This window comes from Balaenoptera ricei, chromosome 17, assembly GCF_028023285.1.
Source record: "Balaenoptera ricei isolate mBalRic1 chromosome 17, mBalRic1.hap2, whole genome shotgun sequence".
Taxonomy (NCBI): Eukaryota; Metazoa; Chordata; class Mammalia; order Artiodactyla; family Balaenopteridae; genus Balaenoptera; species Balaenoptera ricei.
In genome coordinates this window covers 41,162,764-41,184,113 of record NC_082655.1, presented here as the reverse complement: position 1 = coordinate 41,184,113, position 21,350 = coordinate 41,162,764, and the positions used below count along the sequence as shown (strand labels likewise).

At 41.4% G+C, this 21,350-nt stretch overlaps 1 non-coding gene across 1 annotated transcript; it reads right to left on the bottom strand.

The window, feature by feature from the left end:
• Positions 1-20,710: 20,710 nt before the first annotated feature.
• LOC132352154 (small nucleolar RNA SNORA70) lies at positions 20,711-20,839 on the bottom strand. Its single transcript, XR_009498617.1, has one exon. It is a non-coding gene; the product is annotated as a small nucleolar RNA SNORA70 (small nucleolar RNA).
• Between the last annotated feature and the right edge of the window lie 511 nt (positions 20,840-21,350).

The following is a 21,350-nucleotide window of genomic DNA, read 5'->3' as shown; positions in this document are numbered from 1 at the left end:
GCCTCTTTTCAATTAGGTTATCCTTTTTCTTACTTTATCTTTGTTTACTTTGTTCTCTCCATTTGGAGCCCCTTCCAATTCTCAGTATTCATCCAGAATCTTCCCAGTTTTCTGAGGTTGGCACATAGCCGCCTGGAGCTAACTAGGTGTTCAGGAAAATACCTAAGTAATAAAACAAAAGGGTCATCTCAAGACCCAGACTTGTCACGAAGCCCGTCCAAGTCACCTCCCAGTGATGCACCTGTTAGGTGGCTTCCTACCATGGGTACAGGCATGGTCACCATCTGTGGGGCCACCATTATCTGGGGGCTGCTGTCACCTGAAGCCACCAAGCTGCTCTGTGCTCCCTGGGGCCCTCCATGTGCCAGAGTCACACTGCTTTCAGGGCAGAAGTGGAAAGCATGGCTATGTCCTCTTCTCTGCTACGCTGTGCTTTAAGGGTACTATTTACAATAGTTCTGCTTTGTCCCAATTTCTCACTGAGAGTTCAGGGTAAACACAGCTGTACATTCTTGACTAACATCTCTCAACCTCCTTGTAATTCAGATAATTCCAAGTTAGAGACATCCTGCTGTACTCCATCCATCCACTTATTTTTCCGCCAAACCATTTACTGAATCTTCTAAGTGTCAACCATTGGGCCAGATACTTAAGATATGAGAGTGATATGTAGATAGAGCCCTTGCTGTCAGGAATTTAGAGGCATGAGACTGAGCAGACTTTGTGTGTCTGCTTCTTTCGTCTTTAGGTGTTTTCCCTATAAGACTCCGCAGACTCTCAACAAGTGGACCCTCGGCAAGTCTGTCCCACTCTTCAGCCAGGCGAGCCCAGGCGGGTGTTATGGGGCTGCATTTCACAGCTGTCGCAGATGGTGGAGGTGGCAGGCAGTGTGTGGGAGGAGGGAGCCTCTGGGCCTTTTTCCCCTCCCTCCAAAGATCACACGTGTGGGGCTTACCTTTCTACACTAACCTGTGCCTCGCTCAGCGTCAGGACTCCCACCCTTGGTTTCAGGAGATTTATAAAACTGATGAGCTACTGAATAAGGCTTGTCCAAGGGGGGGCAGTTTGGATGGGCAGGGCAGATTCTTGGGTGGTATGCAGCTGTTGAAGGAGAGGTGGAAACGAGGTGGAAACGAGGATAGCTGAGATGATGCCCGCCACAGGTGATAAAGGAGCTCATGGGAGTGGTGCCTGAGAGTCTGCAGCTCTGGGCTGGGCAACCATGTGGATCCTCGGTGCTGGTTACTGGCCTCAGATGGGCAAGAGCCTGGGCCGTCCCTCAGAGCTGATCCAGCTCCTTCTGGGTGGTCCCTCCAGGTCTGGCCTCCTCTCTATAGGTTCACAGAGCCTTGCCCGCTCAAGCTTCCGCCTTCGTAGGCTGGGCAGCTCTCCTCTGGTCTCTATATACACTCACTGGCTCTTCATGAATTTTTTTCTCCAATCCATTAATTTGAGCAGTTTCTCAGTGAGAGTGCTATTGGCATTGTGATAGTTAAATAATACCCCCAGCAATATTTTCAACTCACTCCTACTTCCCACCTCCATCATGCTTGAGAGGGAGGTACCTCATATCTTACAGATCAAAACTACCAGGTTATGGGCCAAAGTTTAAGCTTTGCTTTCTTCAGATTTTAGCTTTTGATTTTCAAAAATCTTTCTTTTTCTCTCAGAAAGGCTGATTCCTACAACACAAACATGTTTGGCTTTCCACATTCATGTTTCTGTTACAGATTTTAACCAACTATGTAGAAGTTCAGGAACTGAACATTAAAAAGATCTCTTCGCATCTCTGCTGTAATTCTGCCTGGGGCAATGAATATGTCCTGGCAACTCCAAGGAAAATCTTTGTTTAAAAATTTCAAATTTGGATTTCCCTGGTGGCGCAGTGGTTAAGAACCTGCCTGCCAATGCAGGGGACACGGGTCCGATCCCTGGTCCAGGAAGACCCCACATACTGCGGAGCAACTAAGCCCGAGAGCCACAACTACTGAAGCTTGCGCTTCTAGATCCTGTGCTCCGCAACAGGAGAAGCCACTGCAATGAGAAGCTCGCGCACCGCAATAAAGAGTAGCTCTCACTCGCCACAACTAGAGAAAGCCCGTGCACAGAAATGAAGACCCAATGCAGCCAAAAAAAAAAAAAAACAAAAAAATTCAAATTTCATCTCAGTGCCCACGTCTGAGGCTCTCAGCAGAAAAAATAGAGGTTAGGCCCTGGTAGAGCTCCTCCCTACATTACCTCTAACATTCTAATTTGCTGCCCCCTCTCTCCACCCTTTTATCAAGTTAAAGAGAAACACAGTGTGTCCAAAGCTAAAATAGAAAAGCCATTTGCTAGGAGAGAGGGACACTGATTTAGCAAAGAGATGACGAAAGGCATCTCTAGTTTGAGACTAACAGATCTGTAGCAAAGGCAAGGACAACTTTGGAGAAAATTCAGAGTAGTCGAGGGTCCCAGACCCTCAGGTCAAAGTTAAGAAAATTATTCAGAAAAAGAGAAGCATATCATTAGAAAAAATTGTGTGAAGTGGATAGTAGATCACGAAGGAAGAGATATAAATGGCCAAGAATACTTGGCTTGTTTTACCAGAAACTGAACAGCAATCAGAATGGCAAAGAGTAAAAAGTCTATTAATACTAAGAGTTGTCAATCGGGTAGGAGGGGTGAGCATTTGTCTGCTTTACCATTAGGATAGTAAACTTGCGTGTCCAGAGCATTCTGGAGTATAATTTGACAATGTTTTGAAATTCTTAGAAAAAGTATACTCTTTGTTTTTTTTCTTTTTCTTGAAATCATCTACTTGTAAAGACTGCTCAAATCTAGGCTCTGCTACTGTTTTTTTCTTCAATTCACATGGAAGAAAACTAGGCATCCAGAAGAATGCATTCAGAACTTAAACTGAATCTCTAGTGAATTTGAAGGTCTGAAGTTTTTCTCTCTTCTTCCGTTTGACCATGGTCCTCATCCTCAAAGAATATTTATAACTATCATGCTAATGATAAGTATAGTGTGAAAAAAATTCTGTGAGAATGGTTAGGGTGTGCAAAAAGGGACTAGTTTGTTTCTAGTTGCAATGAACCAGGAAAGGCCATCTTGCTGGGTTTTTTAAAAATGTGATAATTTTATTAACTGTAATATTATTTAAAAATGAGCACAGGTGGAACCACAAAATCTGTATCATAACTTTTCACTTCCAAGGTATTTTGTTCTATTCAGACTGTTATAGAGTTTAAGCACTTACAAATTAGTTGCAAATGCAGCTAGCTGAGATACTCAGTCCACTAAAAACCAATTAATTAAACTTATCTAATGTTAATTACTCACAATTGCCTGGCAGATAATTGATCCTCATTAAACATACGTTGATTCCATCTTCCCTGTCTTATGTGTGGGAACGGTTAGGGATTATAGGGGGATTATTAGAGTTATTGGAAGTCTCAAATTTGAACTGTATACTATAGAACGGTATTTTATTATTTTTATGTCAGGAAGACTCTTAAGGCTTACATTGTTTACATCCTTTAGTGAACAAATAACTATGCCACTAGCTTTTGTGAATGTATTTCTGAAAAGTGCAAGAAAATGTTTTATTTGTCTTAATCAGCAAGCAGGTTAAACATTCTTCCTGCAATTTCATTTAAGTGTTTAAATTTATTTCCCAAACCCTCATGAATACCAAAGGGTAAACTCAATCTCAGCACACAATTGGTGACTTTATATATACGATTCTCATTTGCTCATTACAACATGTATGTATAATAGTCTCTGAACTCCACAGCCCAACTTATTCTTCCCCTTGACCCTGCCAGCCCTTGTTTCACTCTAGCTTTGTGCAATGACCTCCACCCCTGCCAGCCTTTTTGTCTGGCCAGGCTCACATATGCGTAACTGAAATATCATGAATTCCAGATGAGTGGGATCCAAATTTGTGAGGTTGTTCTATATGCTTATTAATTCCACTGTCCCACACAGGTGGAAATGTGGTTTTAAGAGATATTGGACACTGTGAATTTTCCCTATGCATTGCAAGGATGGAAAACACACGTGCTAAGTAACTCAGCTGACTGACTGTAAAAGCTCATAGTACATAATAGCTCTTAAATTTTTATAACGGCCTGGCTTACCTTTGGTGGTCTTGTTACTAGGCTTCAGTAATTGTAGTTTGGGACTCTGTCTAATAGTGGAAGCATGAGGTAACATTGCTTTATGATTTGTTAAATGAGTTAATACCTGGGAGGTGCCCTTGCCCTTTTACACCAATTAAAGAGCATTTCCTTGTCTTTTAGCTTATATTAAATGCATTTAAGAGGACAAAAGAGTTTCTAGAGGGAATAAAAATATACTGGACTGAGATTTAAAAATGTACCTAGTAAATGTCTAATCCTGCATCCAAGCTTATGGTAGGAATCTAGGTAGTGGTCTACATCATCATGTGTTTGAAAGAACACCAGCTGCTGTAGATGAGAGATGTGTGTGTACATGGAAAAGAAAGTGGATAAACTGGGTCAGCATGATGACAAATAGTAGGCCAACAATGGCTTTCTTTTGAAAAAGGTAATTGAAGCAAAGTGGTTTTAAAGTTTCACTTATTTAATTAAAAGTCCCAATTATTCATTTATTTGAAGCTGCCTTTTCTTTCTAGGTTCACAATTAAGATTGTTGGTTCCGGTGTCAGACTTTCTGTCTTTAGCCCAGATTGAGTACAGGGTGAGATGTTGACTTTTGTAAGCCCTGGTTTCCTTATCTGGTTAATGGGGATGGCAATAGCATCTGTTTCATAATGTTGTTATGTATATTAAATGAAACAATCTTTATAAAGCATTTAAATAGCAGGATGCCTGGACTCAATGAATGCTGTTAATTTATGGGTGCTTCCTCATCTACAGACGGTGTTATTTCTGCTCTAGACTTGGATGATGTGATATACTTCCAAAGTTTTTCCACACATCACAAATCATATATCATCTGATTCTTCTCACTGTTCTTTGAGGTAGGCAGGGCAGGGGTTATTTTCACCCAGTATTAGTCAGTGTAGGTTAGGCTGTAGAAACAAATAGGCTCCCCAAATCTTTAGTGGCTTAGCCTGATTAATATTTATTCCTTGCTCATGAAACAGTCCAAGGAAGATATTTTGGTTAAAGGGCAGCTTTCTTTTTTTTTTTTTTTTTAATTCAGACAGAAAGTCACAAAAATTATACTCATCCTCATCAGTTCACTCAGTCCCATGTAATTAATTTTTTTTTTTTCATCTTGATCTTTTGTTAGCACTTTTATGAGTTCATCAGTTTTTCATTAGAGTTCTGAAAATGCTTATTCATTCAGTTCAGCAGTACAGTCCGTTACCAGAAACCTGTACTTGTCAGAGTCTTTTCCATGTATTTCTTGAAGATGAAACCCTTTTATAGGAACATATTTGCAAAATCATCAGAGTACACCCAGAACTGTCTGTAAATGACAAAAGACTTAAAAATGACCACGGTTAAAGATTTGATGACAGTTCATAATAATGCAGTTGACAAGAAAATTAGTTATTTCTGAGATATACATTTTAAAGTAATAAATAGGATTATTACTTATAACATTATACCAGAACATATAAGATTTTTAGAAATTTCATGTAATGTCTGAAACATTTATATTAACATATTTCCATACATATTTCCATACAAGTACAAATATAAGATTTTTAGAAATTTCATGTAATGTCTGAAACATTTATATTAACATATTTCCATACATATTTCCATACAAATACAAATATGATTTTTAGAAATTTCATGTAATGTCTGAAACATTTATATTAACATATTTCCATACATATTTCCATACAAATACAAATATAAGATATTTAGAAATTTCATGTAATGTCTGAAACATTTATATTAACATGTTTCCATACAAATAACCCAATGAAAGTTTAGTATTAGTTGTTTTGTTTGTTTTTTTATACTGCAGGTTCTTATTAGGCATCAGTTTTATACACATCAGTGTATACATGTCAATCCCAATCGCCCAATTCAGCACACCACCATCCCCACCCCACCGCAGTTTTCCCCCCTTGGTGTCCATATGTCCATTCTCTACATCTGTGTCTCAACTTCTGCCCTGCAAACTGGCTCATCTGTACCATTTTTCTAGGTTCCGCATACATGCATTAATATACGATATTTGTTTTTCTCTTTCTGACTTACTTCACTCTGTATGACAGTCTCTAGATCCATCCACGTCTCAACAAATGACTCAATTTCGTTCCTTTTTATGGCTGAGTAATATTCCATTGTATATATGTACCACATCTTCTTTATCCATTCGTCTGTTGATGGGCATTTAGGTTGCTTCCATGACCTGGCTATTGTAAATAGTGCTGCAATGAACATTCGGGTGCATGTGTCTTTTTGAATTACGGTTTTCTCTGGGTATATGCCCAGTAGTGGGATTGCTGGGTCATATGGTAATTCTATTTTTAGTTTTTTAAGGAACCTCCATATTGTTCTCCATAGTGGCTGTATCAATTTACATTCCCACCAACAGTGCAAGAGGGTTCCCTTTTCACCACACCCTCTCCAGCATTTGTTGTTTGTAGATTTTCTGATGATGCCCATTCTAACAGGAGTGAGGTGATACCTCATTGTAGTTTTGATTTGCATTTCTCTAATAATTAGTGATGTTGAGCATCTTTTCATGTGCTTCATGGCCGTCTGTATGTCTTCTTTGGAGAAATGTCTATTTAGGTCTTCTGCCCATTTTTGGATTGGGGTGTTTGTTTCTTTGATATTGAGCTGAATGAGCTGTTTATATATTTTGGAGATTAATCCTTTGTCCGTTGATTCATTTGCAAATATTTTCTCCCATTCTGAGGGTTGTCTTTTCGTCTTGTTTATGGTTTCCTTTGCTGTGCAAAAGCTTTGAAGTTTCATTAGGTCCCACTTGTTTATTTTTGTTTTTATTTCCATTACTCTAGGAGGTGGATCAAAAAAGATCTTGCTGTGATTTATGTCAAAGAGTGTTCTTCCTATGTTTTCCTCTAAGAGTTTTATAGTGTCCAGTCTTATATTTAGGTCTCTAATCCATTTTGAGTTTATTTTTGTGTATGGTGTTAGGGAGTATTCTAATTTCATTCTTTTACATGTAGCTGTCCAGTTTTCCCAGCACCACTTATTGAAGAGACTGTCTTTTCTCCATTGTATATCTTTGCCTCCTTTGTCATAGATTAGTTGACCATAGGTGCGTGGGTTAATCTCTGGGCTTTCTATCTTGTTCCATTGATCTATGTTTCTGTTTTTGTGCCAGTACCATATTGTCTTGATTACTGTAGCTTTGTAGTATAGTCTGAAGTCAGGGAGTCTGATTCCTCCAGCTCCATTTTTTTGCCTCAAGACTGCTTTGCCTATTCGGGGTCTTTTGTGTCTCCATACAAATTTTAAGATGATTTGTTCTAGCTCCGTAAAAAATGCCATTGGTAATTTGATAGGGATTGCATTGAATCTGTAGATTGCTTTGGGTAGTATACTCATTTTCACAATGTTGATTCTTCCAATCCAAGAACATGGTATATCTCTCCATCTGTTGGTATCATCTTTAATTTCTTTCATCAGTGTCTTATAGTTTTCTGCATACAGGTCTTTTGTCTCCCTAGGTAGGTTTATTCCTAGGTATTTTATTCTTTTTGTTGCAATGGTAAATGGGAGTGTTTCCATAATTTCTCTTTCAGATTTTTCATCATTAGTGTATAGGAATGCAAGAGATTTCTGTGCATTAATTTTGTATCCTGCAACTTTACCATATTCATTAATTAGCTCTAGCAGTTTTCTGGTGGCAGTTTTAGGATTCTCTATGTATAGTATCATGTCATCCGCAAACAGTGACAGTTTTACTTCTTCTTTTCCAATTTGTATTCCTTTTATTTCTTTTTCTTCTCTGATTGCCGTGGCTAGGACTTCCAAAACTATGTTGAATAATAGTGGTGAGAGTGGACATCCTTGTCTCGTTCCTGATCTTAGAGGAAATGCTTTCAGTTTTTCACCATTGAGAATGATGTTTGCTGTGGGTTTGTCATATATGGCCTTTATTATGTTGAGGTAGGTTCCCTCTATGCCCACTTTCTGGAGAGTTTTTATCAGAAATGGGTGTTGAATTTTGTCAAAAGCTTTTTCTGCATCTATTGAGATGATCACATGGTTTTTATTCTTCAATTTGTTAATATGGTGTATCACATTGATTGATTTGCGTATATTGAAGAATCCTTGCATCCCTGGGATAAATCCCACTTGATCGTGGTGTATGATCCTTTTAATGTGTTGTTGGATTCTGTTTGCTAGTATTTTGTTGAGGATTTTTGCATCTATATTCATCAGTGATATTGGTCTGTAATTTTCTTTTTTTGTAGTGTCTTTGTCTGGTTTTGGTATCAGGGTGATGGTGGCCTCATAGAATGAGTTTGGGAGTGTTCCTTCCTCTGCAATTTTTTGGAAGAGTTTGAGAAGGATGGGTGTTAGCTCTTCTCTAAATGTTTGATAGAATTCACCTGTGAAGCCATCTGGTCCTGGACTTTTGTTTGTTGGAAGATTTTTAATCACAGTTTCAATTTCATTACTTGTGATTGGTCTGTTCATATTTTCTATTTCTTCCTGGTTCAGTCTTGGAAGGTTATACCTTTCTAAGAATTTGTCCATTTCTTCCAGGTTGTCCATTTTATTGGCATAAAGTTGCTTGTAGTAGTCTCTTAGGATGCTTTGTATTTCTGCAGTGTCTGTTGTAACTTCTCCTTTTTCATTTCTGATTTTATTGATTTGAGTCCTCTCCCTCTTTTTCTTGATGAGTCTGGCTAATGGTTTATCAATTTTGTTTATCTTCTCAAAGAACCAACTTTTAGTTTTATTGATCTTTGCTATTGTTTTCTTTGTTTCTATTTCATTTATTTCTGCTCTGATCTTTATGATTTCTTTCCTTCTGCTAACTTTGGGTTTTGTTTGTTCTTCTTTCTCTAGTTTCTTTAAGTGTAAGGTTAGATTGTTTACTTGAGCTTTTTCTTGTTTCTTTAGGTAGGCTTGTATAGCTATAAACTTCCCTCTTAGAACTTTTTTTTTTTTTTTAATTTTAATTTTTTTATTGAATTATAGTTGCTTTACAATGTTTCAGGTGTACAGCACAGTGATTCAGTTTTATATATATGCATATATTCTGTTTTGGATTCTTTTCCATTATAGGTTATTATAAGATATTGGATATAGTTCCCTGTGCTATAAGTAGGTCCTTGTTGGTTATCTATTTTATATGTAGTAGTGTGTATATGTTAATCCCAAATTCCAACTTTATCTCTCCACCCCCTTTCCCCTTTGGTAACCATAAGTTTGTTTTCCATGTCTGTGAGTCTGTTTCTGTTTGTAAGTAAGTTCGTTTGTATCATTTTTTTTAGATTCCACATATAAGTGATATCATATGATGTTTGTCTTTGTCTGACTTACTTCACTTAGTATGATAATCTCTAGGTCCATCCATGTTGCTGCAAATGGCATTATTTCATTCTTTTTTTATGGCTGAGTAATATTCCATTGTATATATATACCACATTTTCTTTATCCATTCATCTGTCGATGGACATTTAGGTTGCTTCCATGTCTTGGCTATTAGTGCTGCTGTGAATGTTGGGGTGCATGTATCTTTTTAAATTAGAGTTTTCTCCAGATCTATACCTGGCAGCTTTCTTTTACAAGGTGATTCTAGGACATATTTTCTGGCTTTGCCCTCTTCAATATGTGGCTATCTGGGCTTCCATCATTAACCAGATGCAACTGGTGGGAAGAGAAAAAGGGGGCATGTCAACTTCTTGGCCTGAAAATGGCACACACCACTTCTGCTCATATGCTGTTGGCTAGGAACGACAGTCACACCATCACGCCTACCCACAAGGGAAACGAGGAGATACATATGCTTTCTGTGCCCAGAAAGACGATGAAACAGATTTATGGTGAATAGCTGGTAGTCTCTGCCACATACTCATTTAACAGAATGAAACTGGGGCCAGGGAAGCTGAAGTGATTTGCCCAACGTGTTGTAAATATTTGTAGCCATCATCCAGCATGTTGGGATATGTGAATCCTAGCTGGAGTCATAAATGGGGCAGTGAAGAGGACACAGGAGGAAAAGAAGAGCGGGCTGATGGAATAGAGGGCTAGCCTTGATATTGGCATGGAGATGCCCCACCAAGCAAATTCCCCGGGGATTCTCACAGCAGCTTTTTTAGTGCCTGAGGCAAACTTTAACTTCCACTTTGCTTGCCTTTCTTGCTGTTTCTTGTTCCTATTTGTAGATGCCTAGTGGGCTGCTAGGCCTGGGTGAGGGAGTTACAAATCTCCACTGAGATAAAACAATATCACCTCTCCCGCTGCTATTGTTGCAGGCATGCTGGCTGCGGGCTCACGGAGAAAACCTTGAATCAATTTGTCTCGTGGAGGCCAAGGGATTGGCTGCCTGCCCTTCACAACTTGTTAAAATGAACACATAGACTCTGGGGGTGGGGTGCAGCTAAATCTGTGGGGTGATTCTCACCCCATGATCCTTTCTGCTGCTTTTTTCGAGTTCTGGGATGTCAGTGTCACCGCGCTGGGAGCGGGGAGTGCTGAGCCTTCCATCTCTTTTCTTCTCCACCTGAAATGCTTTTAAATGTAACACTTCAAATTTGCTGGAATTTTGCCCAGATACCTTTTCTCTCCCAGCTGGACTCAAACACTCACCCAAAGCTGTTCCTTTGGGACAAGAGTCTCAAAAGACCATGGCTCTTCCCTTTCTGAGAGGTGATTAATACCCAGGTCACATATGCATCAGACACAGTCTGAGGGGCTCCCCCTCCGCCCTGGCCAATGGCCGATTGGACCAGCCAACAAGTTTTGTTTTACTTGACATGAAAGCTGGTTGAAGTTAAGCAGGAGACATGTTTTTGTTTCTTTAATAAATAAAAGTAAGGACCCTCTACATGAATAAAAGTAAAAGTCACTCCCCTGAGGTTTTTAGACTTCCAAAAATAGTCCCCAACTTAGCCAAGGCTAATGCAGCCAGAATTTCCATGGAAAGCTTCACTGGTGAGGAAGAGGCGGTGCCAGTGGGTGTACAAACAGGCGGCCATCCACCCGCGCCCCCAACACCCCCGCTTCCTGTCTCAGTCACTGGGAGTTTAGAGAACAGGTTTTTGAACTCCAGTTCATTTTCTGGTTTGAGATAAAGACAACAGAGGCAGCAGCAATATTTCTTTATCGTGGAATCCAATTTGGGGGCTGCAGGGGGACGGGTGAGGTGGATTTATGACGGGAGGGTTGGGGGAAATTTGTACCTGTCAGTCAATGAGGGCAGATTTCTTAAAAAAAGGAGAGACGGGGCAAGAAAATTATACTAGGTAAACTGATGTTAAAAAAAAAATTGTGTTTTAAAGCAGCTTTTTCTTCCTCTGAATAATTGATTATTCATGGCAAAGGTCAGCTGGTTAACAGCATGAAACTGTCTTCTAGTATATTTAGCTGGAGACCCCTCTCCGCAGGATTTGCTCCCCAGTGACGGGCTGCTCCAGCAGACAGCACACCTGAGGATCGCTCACCTTGTCTACCTGTGGCCATGGCCAACTTTGTCTCCTTGAGCAAAAGCTCAGAGCATTTGTCTGCTTAGCAAATTTTACTGAAGTTCAGGGTTTCAGGAAAACTATTAGAAATGTGAGAGAAAAAGAACCACACCAGCCAGGGTGATTGCACCCATTCTGCTATGGGGCACCTTAGAAGTTGTGATGGCTTGAGGGACCCGACGTGGAAGTTTTAGGAATACAAATTTAAAAATAAGCACTTTTTTTGTCGTTGGGGAGGGAGGGAGGGTGATGGTAATGTTTTTAGCTATTAAAAATTCAGCTTTGCTTAGTAAAGACTGCTTAGTTGCTTTAAAACAGATTTTCATTATTTTATTTTTTTTTATTATTTTTTTTTAATAAAAGACACTCCTTTCATGGCAGACATGGGCTTGTTGCCATCGGGCCTGGAGCTCCACCCACTGACTTTTGTTTTTAGACGATATTTTAAAATATTTATTTTGTTTAGTTATTTATTTTGTTTATTTTTTTGGCTGCATTGGGTCTTAGTTGCTGGCACACAGGGTCTTCGCTGAGGCATGCGGGTTCTTCGTTGCGGTGCACAGGCTTCTCTCTAGTTGTGGGGCATGGGCTCTGTAGTTTGTGGCACGTGGGCTCTCTCGTTGAGGTTCGCGAGCTCAGTAGTTGTGGTGCTTGGGCTTAGCTGCCCCGTGGCACGTGGGATCTTAGTTCCCCAACCAGAGATAGAACCGGCGTCCCCTGCATTGGAAGGCGGATTCTTTAGCACTGGACCACCAGGGAAGTCCCCTAAAATAGATTTTTAAAGACGAATCTGTTCTTCACTAAATCAGGGTAATTTTCAAAGAGTTCAAAAAGCAAAATGAGAAAATCCTCCAAGGGGCGCCTAAGCTGAATAAAAGAGGCAAACGCTCTTCCCTGCCATTTCAATACATTACTTGATTTTTCTCCTGTGTCCTAGTTTGGATGGATGTGTGTGGGGGTAGTGGTGGTGGTGTATACGTGTGCGTTCAGAGTCTGGAGGGGTTTTATTATGTACACGACCTATCAGAAATTCGCTCAGTACTCCTCAGTTTGAAAGACAGAAAAAACAAAATGGAATGGACAATGATTATTAGTATTATCTTAGTTTATACTTTTCTGTGGGTCAAATAACCATGACAATGCAAAGACTTTTAAGAGCAAGTCCCCCAAAATTCACCTCTGCCTGTGGTTGGGGGAGGGGACGAGGGGTCAGGAGGGGCTGGGATGAGGGAGTCATACTTTCCCACAGCAGCTCGTCAGCTAAGGTAGGCTTTTCATATAGATATCCTTGTTCAGAGAAACTAAAGCTGCATCCCTAGTCTTTCTTCAGAAATTCGGTAGCCCTACTTGGTGAGATGATCAAGCATTTGATGGCATGAGAGACAAAGGTGTGTTATTTATTTCCTTTGAAATAATGGGGAGAATGTAGAAGAGCTCGTAACTGAAAAATAATACATGGCCTATTCTCATGCTGTAGTCTTCAAAGAAGGAGTTTTAAAAGGACCTCACTTAAATTTTTCAAACAAAACTAAAACCATGGCTCAATTTTTTTTTTTTTTTTTTTTTTTAGCTGAGAAAGAACTTCTGCACTGCAAAGGAAAATTCTTCTTGGGCAGAAGTGTGTTCACCCCTGGCGTGCTGAAACTCTGAGATTCTGTGAAAATGTCCATTTTCATGCTTCCAGTGTTGGTTGCCTTTCTTGTTCAGTTTTAGCTACACACACGCTTAAAACAGGGATCCTATCCTGTATGTTGTGATGCCCAAACCTTCAGATATTTGTTTTGTTAGAAGAATATAGTGTCACTCAAGAAATGTTTTAGTCTCATGAAGGAAACTTTTCACTGTAAATGTTCAAGAACTCAGATCCACCAGTGAACTCATGTCTATGTAATGGGAAAACATCTGGGTAAAAGATACAACAAAATCAGTTTATAAAGGAGAATTTTTTAACAGCGCATCAGATTTTCAAGTGTTAGTGCACCCTGGCAGTGCACCTGTTGTATAAAGCAAGGCTTCCTTTTATATAATAACACCTCCCTCCCCTTCAAGCTTTCTGGCATAGAATCATAAGTTTCAGTAAACAAGCCCAGCTTTACCATATGCTGTGCCTTTCACAACTTCACAGACTTTGGTTTTAACCCTGCCTAGTCTTCATCTTTCTGACCTGTCCCCATAAGGACATTTCTTTCCCTTCCCAGTGACAGTTTCTGTTGTCTTCAGCGTACTTGCATCTCCAGTAATTAGAATCATGGACTGTTGCCTGTCTTGTAGGACACCTAGACGTCACTCCTAATTTACAGTTGAAGAAATTGAGCCCAGAATGGTAAAAGGGACTTTTCCATCTCAATGTGAAAATAAGTATCACCTGCTTTGTTGCCTAAATATCTCTCAAGGTTCTCACCGCTTCTCTCTCCCCGTAACCACTGCCCGGGTCAGACTCATCTCACCTTTTCTTTGGGCCCTATTGTAATAGCCTGTTGTCTGGCCTTTCCTAATCTTCCCCTGCCCACTTCACACTGGCTTTTTCTACCAGAGTTAGGTTAATCAGTCTAAAATATGAATATGGCTACTGCCACTTCTGTGCTGAGGTACTCATTGCCTTTAGGATGAATTCCAAGTTTCTTAGCCCCGTGCACCAGCCGCTCTGTGACTTGACCCCTATCTGTCTCTCTAGGCTTACTTCCCATCCTTTTTACCTCACTCTTCATGCTCCCTTAATATTAAACTGTTTGCAGCGCCCTGCATCCTTACCACCAAACTGTCACTCGCCTGTGCGTGTGGTATTCCTATATCAGTCTGATGTTTTGGTTGCAAGTAAATGAAACCAACCCTAGTTAATTTAGGCAGAAGAGAAATTTCTTAAAAGGGTATTGGTATTTGTTTTTCTCTTTCTGGGAAAAAAAAAGGACATTGGGAGGCTTACAGAATTACTGCAAAGGCTGAAGAACTAGGTCAGAGTCTACCCAGCTGAAACCGAAGCTCAAATCATGCTCTGGAGCAGGTCCACTGAGGTTGCCCTGCTGTAGCCTCCACATTGCAGCCTGCTCTGCTGCACCCTGACCCTGGGGGCTGGGGGCTGCCCTTTGGCACCACTGTGCATGGAAGCTAGACCTTGATAGTACTTGCTTATAGTGCCAGAAGTGATTTTTTTGTGATCTGTATTTCTTTGTGCCCCTAGCTCCCAATTTCACATTTTTGGCGCGTGTATCTGCTTGTCCAAACCTAAGTCACATGCCTGTCCCTAAGCGTGCAGGAAGGGGGACAGAAGGTATCAGAAATGTTCTCCATCTATGCTGAGAATCCCACAAAGCTTCAAAAAGAGGGAAATTGCTCAGACAAAGGAAGTTCAGATGCTGGAGAGCCAAAAGAATGACAATTGTCCAGTATGATTCTTCAGCCTTTATGAGCTACCCATGTCTGTTAACAGCTTACTTTCAAGCACTCTATAACCTTTATTCATCTAGCTAATTCTTGCTCATGTTTTAATATAAGCACAGGTGTCTTTGCCTCAAGGAAGTCTTCCTTGCACTCAGGTTGGGATTTGTTTCTCCCTTAGCCTTTTGGGCCTATTTATGCCTTATCACTTGTGACATTTTCTTATGTTCCTACCTAGGTATTTGTGTTCAACTCTTGTTTTTAAACTCCCCAACGGTAGGTCCTGTGCCTTAGGTATCTTTGGATACCCAGTGCCTACCACAGGGTTTGGCTTATGGACATGCCTGATGCATTTATTCATTCATTTGCTCACTGTTTGTTGAACTGAATTGCCGAAGATTACGTAAGTAATTGGTGGCAGAGGTGGGAGTAAAACTCAAGTCTCTTGTCTTCAGTGTTTCTAAAATAACAGAAACAGGCATATCCCTCCTTTCCCTCTCTTCCACTCTAATCCTTATTGATTTTTTCCCCATGGTTTAGATTCTGCCACACTTCATCATTTGCAGTGGATTCCTTTCCCAACCATTGCCGTGGCAAATGGTTTAAGGAACCCAGATCTGTTGAACTGTAAACTGTGGTCCTCTCCTGGATATGGAATAGGCAAATGCAGAGAACTTTTGGGAAAATATATGCAGCTACGATTTGGCTTTGAATGATTATACCTCAAATTGAATCAGGCTTCTTTGGTGCAGAAGTTCTAAAAGATCAATGCTTTGGCCTGTGGACTTTCTGGCCAAGAAGTGCGTGCACTTTTAAGAGGAACATAAACACAGCTCACGCTGGTCATACAGCAGCTTGGGTAGGTGGATTTATACTTCATCAGACAGTTGGTCCCTGGGTAGAAATGTGGGCCAAGGGCCAGGAGACCCTGGTTCAATTTCCAGTTAAGCCATCTCTGTTTATTTCTCAGAAAATACATATTTAAAAAAATTTGAAATTAAAACGTCATGCTTAAAACACTCTACAGTAAACAGAGGTCTTAAAAGAAGAGCTGATGCCAGCACCACTTTTTGTTAAAGCTGTATCCAATTTAAAGTTTATTTTATACCCAGGATACAGAATGGTGTGCAGAGTGCTACAGAAGTCGCTGCACATCTGATCTGACATTTCGGCAGGCCTTTTCTCTGAACAGGATACTCACAAGCTTGGGGGCTGGCTTTGGGCATTGATGGATGCGCGTGGATGTGCACACGGGGTGTTGGACATTAGGTGGGTGCCTCTACGGCCTGCTCCTTTCTGCTTTGCTCCACAAAAGTCCTGTTGATTTTACCTTTTAAGTAACTCCTTTCTCTTCATCTCCTCCCCGATCCTGGTCCTATTTCTGTCACCTCCTGAGTTGTCTCTCTGTATCCCCTATTGCCACTATCCAGTCAATCCTGACCATTTCACTTGCAGTACCCTACTTCATATACATCTGTGGCCTCCTATTGCCCTTAGGATAAAGGCAAAAATCCATAACATGGCCCAAGCCCTTAGGTCTGGTCCCATCAAGCTCTCCAACTTGGTCTGGCATCCATCCCCATAGCCCCTGCTTTCCCTGGGGCAGCGATACCGGGCTGTCAGTCTCATGAGCTTGTGCTATGTCCCTCCTGCCCCAAGGACACCCTTAGGCTGTTCTCTCTGCTTGGAAACCTCTCCCCAAAGGCCCCCCCCCCCCCATTTCACCCACCCCGTGCTCTTCACCTAGTTCATGCCCACCTATTGTTCCGATTTCAGTTCCAAGGTCACTTCCTTAGGAAACTCTTCCCTACCCTCCTACTTCCAGTGAGACCCCGTTGTTTATACTCTTACAGCATGGCAAGAACATTCTTTTCCTTTTCAGCATTTATCATCATTTGAATTTACACATTTATTTCTGTGATTATTTGAATAATCTTGGTGTCTGTCCTAACACTAATGCAAACATTTTTCAAGCACTTACTGCATATTTGGCAATTTCTAAGTCCTGTCAAAGCATTAACGTATTTAATTCTCACAAAAACTGAGGAAGTGTGTCCTATTACTACCCTTCTTGAGGGCTTAAGTAACTTGCTCACAGCCACACAGCTAGTTAGCATAGAGATGGGATTTGAACCCAGTCAGTCTTGCCCTAAGTATAAAGATTTAATCAAGACCCTGCATTGCCTTCTTAGTAGACAAAGATTTCTCAAACTTTGTTTCATTATTGACCTTTCAAGAGCCCCTGTTAGACATGCTTTACTGATCTTCCCCCCATGAAATTTTAATGTTACAGATAGCTATACTGTTGTGGTGGGCAGAATGGCTCCTCTCCTTCCCACCCTTCCTCCCAAAGACATCCACGTCCTACACCCTGGAACCTGTGAATAAATCATATTGCATGGTATGGGGAACTTTTGGCTGCAGATGAAATTAAGGTTATTAATCAGATGACCTTGAGCTAAGTAGATTATTCTGTATTAGCCTGGTGGTCCCAATGTAATCACAAAGTTTCTTATAAGTGAGAGAGGGAGGCAGGAGGGACAGTGTGAGAGAGATGCAGTGTTAGAAAGACTTGACTGCCATTGCTGGCTTTGAAGATGGAAGAGGCCATGAGCCAAAGAATATGGGCAGCTTCTTGAAGCAGGAAAAGGCAAGGAAACAGATTCTTCCCTAGAGCGTGAGAAGGAGCACAGCCCTACCAACACCTGCTTTTCAGTCCAGAGATACCCATTTCAGACTTCTGACTCCCAGGACTGGAAGATAATAAATTTGTGTTATCTTAAGCTATTACGTTTATGATAATTTCTTCCATCAGCAATAGGGAACTAATACAAAAATGCAACTCTGTGTCTGTATGTATATACACATACATATAATTGCATATATTGCACATACTATATGCATACCTGTGATTTGTACATAAAATAAGTAATTTTCTTCAGCACCCAGGAACCATTTTTCACCCCTGGTGGCAATATAGCCTCTGTTGAGAATGCATGTACTAGGCTGTGAGAACAAGAATCATCCTGGTTTTGACCACTACTGTAGCTCCTGTTCCTAGCATAGTGCCTGGCACATAGTAGACACTCAATAAGTATTTGTTGACTGAGTGAGTGAATGAATAAATGGATGAATGGCTATGAATGACTTGAATTAAGTAACCTGCTTATGAAAAATAAAAAGGGCTAAAGAACTCCGTGTTGGGAGTGAGTGAATCAATGTTTTTGAATAACTGTGAGACTGTAGTGCTGTGAACGCTGTTCATTTCCACAGATTTATCGATGTCCAAGGGCACCTGTAGCATTGGGTTAAAGTGATCAAAGCACCAGCAGGAGGGACCTGCCAATGTTGGCTCTGGGGTGTGCAGAGAGCACAGCAGTAGGCAAATGGCCTCAGTCTGCCTGAAGTCTGGGGGTAAATGGATGAATTAGCCTCACGTATTTGGAAAAGTAATCAAGATCTACTGTGAACTGGTGAAACTTCTTGGTTTATCAATAATCAAGCTTTCTATATACCAGGCTCCTTTTCTGTACTATACACAAAACCCAGGTGGAGCCAAGAGCTTCAGGGCAGATGCTAACCCTCTTCCCCTCCACCTGTCAAGTGTCCATTTGGAAGGAGTTTTCCAGGGCTAGGATTTTGGTGGCCTTGCTTTTGTAGGAGAACCTACATCCCCATGTGGTTTTCTGGCCACCTCCCTGGCTCTGCGGAAGGTGCAGGCTCTTCCCGGGGCCTGCTCTGTGTCTGTCTTGTGGTGATGACGGGAGCGCTAAACTCCTTAGGGTGACAGGCCATGCTGACTTTGGTTCTGCCCCTGGAGCTGGTGAGTTCAGTACATTCCTTTCTGACTCTCCTAGAGATGCTGTATGGGACAGTCAGGCAGAACCAGCTAATCAGGGTGAATCCAGGGGGATGAAGTGTGGAATGTGTTGAGCTCTGCACTTCCATGCCAATGGGGACTGGGCAAAGTCTGGAGGATTGTTGGGAGGGGGCTGGGGTTTTTTGGGGAGGTGGCCGATGTGGGAGTGGGGCACAGTGCAGCACAGGAGGCCTCTGGGGGAGTAATTTCTCAGGCCTCAGAGCCTCTCTTGGCAGAGTCCATCACTTCACTTGATCTTACCACACGGCAGTACTGGTCTCCAGGGCCTATGCATAGCTAACAAGGAACACTTGTCTGGCGTTCATGTTTACGAGTAACTTTCCTGTGTAAGACCTCGGGATGGTGAGTCTTGAGGGGGTCTGGTCTAACCTTTCTGTGGTTGTTTTGTTTCTGTATTTTAGCAATCATTGATTCCAATGCCTACTATGTGCGATGATACCAGCAAACAAAAACATTTGGATTGCATTTTCCATTCAACATATTTTTTGACTTCCATTAGCTAATTCATATCCAGTCCTATGAGACTGGATCTTATGCCTTCACTTTTCAGATGAGAAAACTAAAGTTTAGCAAAGCACGTGAACATACACTGTTCATTAGGCTATGGAAAATAATAGTATGATCTACCAAAATATGTATGTACTATAAGTGCTTTTATTCCTTTAATTCCCAGAGCCCTGTGGGTAGGCATTATTATTACTCTTAGTTGACAAATGTGAAAATTGAGGTGCAAGATGGCTAACAACTTTCCCAAGCTCAGACAGCTACTAAGAAGAAGCAGGATTTAAACTCAGGTAACCTGGCTTCATAAACTATAGCTTCAACCACTGTGCCATTCTGCATCCCTACAAAGTGGTATTTCCAGTGCTGAATTCCACACCCTTCTTTCATCTCTACCATGGTACCTTTCTATGCCAGGCAATCTGAGAAGGAAAATGACATTGTTTCTGCTTACAGCCTGGGTGGGGGAGTTAAGTTGTGCACCAGGTGATTTTCAGGGCAGAAGGCCATATGTACTAAGCAGAGGTCAAGGGGAGCTCTGAGGGACCATGAAGAGTGGCCCAAGAGACTTATACCTTGTGGTCTCCATAGCCCCTTCCCTGCTGATCTTGCCCATGCTGTCCTCCCAGTCCCAAATTCTCTCTTAAGTGGAGTAGCCTTTGCAGTTGTCTGGATTAGTCATTTTGACTTCAGATTTGGGGGTCTGGGGGCCATGCCTCTGGGAAATTTCTCTTAGAAATTTTCCACCATATGCAGCATGACCAGAAAACATAGAGGTCATCAGCAAGCAAACTGCTCAAAAGAAGTATCCTAAACTGTCCTATACCAGGTGCCTGAAGACAGAGATCCTTTGTGCTCTGGTTTTCCTTTGCTGGTTTCTTTGAAACTTGGAAGGATCATCTGTTGCTGCCTCTGCTAGGTGCTGCCTTTTCTTTTTCTTTTCTTTTTGACAGGAAAGTAGGATTTATTGGTGGGTGTAAGGCGGGAACAAGGCTCTCATGAGTGCAGGGCCTGCCATGTGTCCAGGGGGCCATGATTAGGGGTATATTTGACCCCACAGCCATCTGGGATGAGCTGCTTTTCTGTCACCATGTTTTCAAATTCATCCGCATTAAACTTAGCAAATCCCTACTTCTTGGAGATGTGGATCTTCTGGGGGCCAGGGAACTTGAACTTGGCCTTGACCACATGCTCCTTGTTCTGCAGCTTGTTCTGCAGATGGACATTATGACTTTGCCAATGTGGACCCTGGCCACTGTGCCCTGGGGCTTTTCAAAGGCACCATGCATACCAATCTGGAGCCTAGATTAGGGACAGCATGCCAGACATAAATGTCCACTGGAAAGAGCTGTCTCCAAGGTCCCTCAGGGCAACCCATGCAGGCAACAGGCTGCATACACTACCTAGGAGTTTGCAGCCATTGCACACCAGGCCTCCATGGAGGAAAAGAGCACAGTCAGCTTAATTGGCTGCAAACAGGTGCTCCCTTTTCTAATCTTGGATTGAACCCAGCACTCCATGGCTACTTTCTCCCAGCCACTAGCCCAACTTAGCCTTGACATGCCCCCCTTGGACATCATTTTCTAGATTGAAATACAATCTTTTGTCTATATTTTGCAAACTCCAAATTAAAATATGTAGGTTTGGCACATATTTATATACTTCTGGGAGTAATGATTTAAAATATTTGAAATTAGAGGTGTCTTTAATTTCTTAAACATATGGTTACTGACACGCTACCACCATAATTTTGCCAGAATCCCTACAGTCTGGTTGCTATAATCATCTCTCTCTTTTGTTAGCCATGCAAGAAACTCTATTTTCTTCACTGGGGTTCTCTCCCCTTTATTTCCTTGCCCACCCTGAGTCTATGCCTTTGTCATCACAGCTTGAAACTCCTGGACCCTTGGCCAATCAATGCCTTTATAGGAGTATTTAGGGGACATTTGTTTATTTAGTGTGGGCTTTAAAATTAGTTAGCCCCTC